The sequence below is a fragment of the Sinocyclocheilus rhinocerous genome, unplaced genomic scaffold, assembly GCF_001515625.1.
Source record: "Sinocyclocheilus rhinocerous isolate Xijiao unplaced genomic scaffold, SAMN03320098_v1.1 scaffold419, whole genome shotgun sequence".
NCBI lineage: Eukaryota > Metazoa > Chordata > Actinopteri > Cypriniformes > Cyprinidae > Sinocyclocheilus > Sinocyclocheilus rhinocerous.
Window position 1 is genome coordinate 1,700,905 of NW_015653519.1, and position 2,955 is coordinate 1,703,859.

Genomic DNA, 2,955 nt, shown 5'->3' on the forward strand with positions numbered 1-2,955 from the left:
ATGCTGAAGTTGGGGGTGATAGAACCATCCCGCAGCCCGTGGTCCAGCCCAATCGTGATGGTCCCGAAACCGGACGGCACCCTCCGCTTCTGCAATGACTTCCGCCGCCTCAACGAGGTATCTGAGTTTGACGGATACCCCATGCCTCGGGTGGATGAGCTGTTGGACCGTCTGGGAAGGGCCCGGTATATCTCAACGTTGGACCTCACCAAAGGCTACTAGTTTTATGTTGTTCCAGGGTTAGCATCATCTGAGGTCTTCTGGGGGGTTGGCATCATCTCTTCTCGGGTGTTCGGTCATCTCAGATCTTCGTAAGGGTTGGATTCAGACTGAAATGTTTATTAGTACTATTGCTGTTTAAAAGCACGTATTAATGCCTTATTCTAAAACAACTACTTTACTTGCTATCAATAAGCAGCAAATTAGGAGTTTATTGAGGGAAAACTTGTAAGTTAATACTGAATATGTGTTCCCTAATCTAAAGTGTTACTGCTGTTACTGTCTCAGTAGCCTTGGTTCTGGATCTATTTTTGCTAATGTGTTCTAAGCTACAAAGCAAATCATCCAGCTCAAAGATGAATCAGATGTTTTGCTTAAAACTTTGCCATGATTCTGGCTTATATAGTAACAGCAACTTCTTGGATCTTCTGAATTAGGGGATTATAGTTCTTCACCAAGAATTTGCCAATTGTTGTTGTCAAGGATGTAACCAAATGTTTAGGAGGGCCAGATGTAAATGTTTAAGAATCAATCAATTAAAAATTCAACACATTGTCATGGCAATTTGTAATGTGAATTGGTTCATTTGTATGAATTTTACGATCTCATTCGTGTGTTTTCATATGATCTGCTTATGCTCCACTGATGGTTAGATTTAGAGGTGCGGTTAGGCTTGGACCTCCATGCTTACTTTTTTCCCCTAAAAATCCCATGTTTCCATACAAATCAAATCACATTGTACAAATTCATACAGAATCACCACTTCGCAAAATGCTATGTATTTTCTAATGAGATTGGAATGGAAAAACCTACATTGATCACCACTAATCTGAGTATTGAAGGGCATGTGCCAAGGTTACCATCAATCAATCAATCAATCAATCAAATTAGTAAACGAAAAGTAAATGACAAAAACACTGTATTTTTTTACAGTTTATATATATATATATATATATATATATATGCATTCATTTTGAAAATATAATTTATCCATCCAACCATTACCATACAAACACCATAGAATTTAAAAAGAAATAAAAAAAGTGTTTGAATAGTACACAGAATCGATAAATATAGCATATTTTTTTTGCCAGAATTATCATTCTCCTGTTTCTAAACATTTGCGATATACCCTCTGTCAAAGCGACAATGTGTTTCTCATGTAGGCTATTTCAGCGTGCAGTGAAATGATGAGCGACTGACTGTTCACTTCAAAACCAAGACAGTAAGAACAACAGCTAGGCTATCAGCATATTAAAGTAAGCTAATTAAATAATCTCAAAGTTATGATAAACAATAACTGTCAAAACCTACAGAGCTGCCTTCCTAGGCTGCATTTATGAGCGGTAGGCTATGTCCCAGAATGATGTCTAGGTACATTATGTAGTTCAATAGGCTTTGAGACGCTGCCAATACTATTATTAGCACTATCGGGACTATTCGTGCAAAACAACTTACAAAGTTAATCTCGCAGTGTCACGCTGCATATTTAATCGGTAAATAAAACATCTCTGGCATGTGTTATCTTCAGCAGTTGTTTAGTGAAGGTGAGAGAGTAAATGAAGATCTTGAATAAATACCTGAACCTGTTGACTCCGCCCCCGCTGCCGCTCACTGCCTCAACTCCTTCCGCGCAGTTTCATCAGCACGATGCTGCAGTAAAGTTCCCTGTCCGCTCAAGAAAACAGCAATAAGCGCGTCATTAAGAGCCTTCAGATGTGTTTTAGTAAAAGTTGAGTAAGAACCGCGTAAGAGGCAGCGGCCATTGGAGAGTCGTGTGTGCTGTGTGTCTTTTATGTGTGTGTGTGAAACCCAACGCGAGTGAATGAACCCGCCCCGTTTCCTCAAAGTCCCGTTAACTCTCTCATCTCCATCTTTGATAGTCGCTGTCACTGCCTTTGCTTCCGATATAACAACATAGCCTGACTTTCAATAATTACATTAATAGACATTATTATATGATATATGCATTAGGGCATATCAATGTGCATTAAATGTTTGTTAATGTTTCTTCATGAATAGTCAATTCATGTTTTATGTGCATTAGGCTAGCCTATATGTGTATTATTGTCAATTAAATCATTATTATATTTGTATAATTATAAGTATTATAATTTTATCTTTAAAAAAAAATTCTGTAGCTATAGCAGAGCTTGATGTTGTGGGTGCTGCATGTAGACAGCCTACTTCATATAATATGTATGTATGTATGTATGTATGTATGTTGACACTGATGCTGATCGACAATGATGAATATGTGAACTTCTTGCTGTAAGCAATATAATTTCCGTTTATATTATGTTATATTATATTATATAAAATGCATTTTATTACCATCTTGACTAGTCATACATTTTTGCTCAACTAATGGCATGAGCTGTCATCTGTCTGTTTGGCCGACCAATAGCAGACAGAGGCGTTGTTCAGAAAAATAGTTTGAAAGTAGTCATTTTTCTTTTTGCAGTTGCATTTGGTTAATCGTTTGGTGCTGAAATTACACACAAAATCAAAGCTGACTTAATTTGCTTTTTATATATGTAGATGTTCCTGGATTTATTGTGCAGGATTCATCTATGCATATTATACATATTTTATAAAAAGATGTCTGCTGTTCACAGAGTAGAGCATGGCTCTAGCAATGGCAAGGTGATCACATTGAATAAATAAAATGATAAAATCGTATACCTTGAATGCAATGTAAGTCAGTTTAGATAAACTGTCTGCCAAACATAAAAT

General features: G+C 36.9%; 1 protein-coding gene across 1 annotated transcript in view; it reads right to left on the bottom strand.

Annotated features, from left to right (window-relative positions):
* raraa (retinoic acid receptor, alpha a) overlaps positions 1-1,989 on the bottom strand; it is a 187,630-nt gene extending 185,641 nt beyond the window's left edge. Inside the window, exon 1 of the mRNA XM_016522965.1 lies at positions 1,800-1,989. The gene's annotated coding sequence lies outside the window, so the exon portion shown is untranslated. The remainder of the gene's footprint in view (positions 1-1,799) is intronic.
* Between the last annotated feature and the right edge of the window lie 966 nt (positions 1,990-2,955).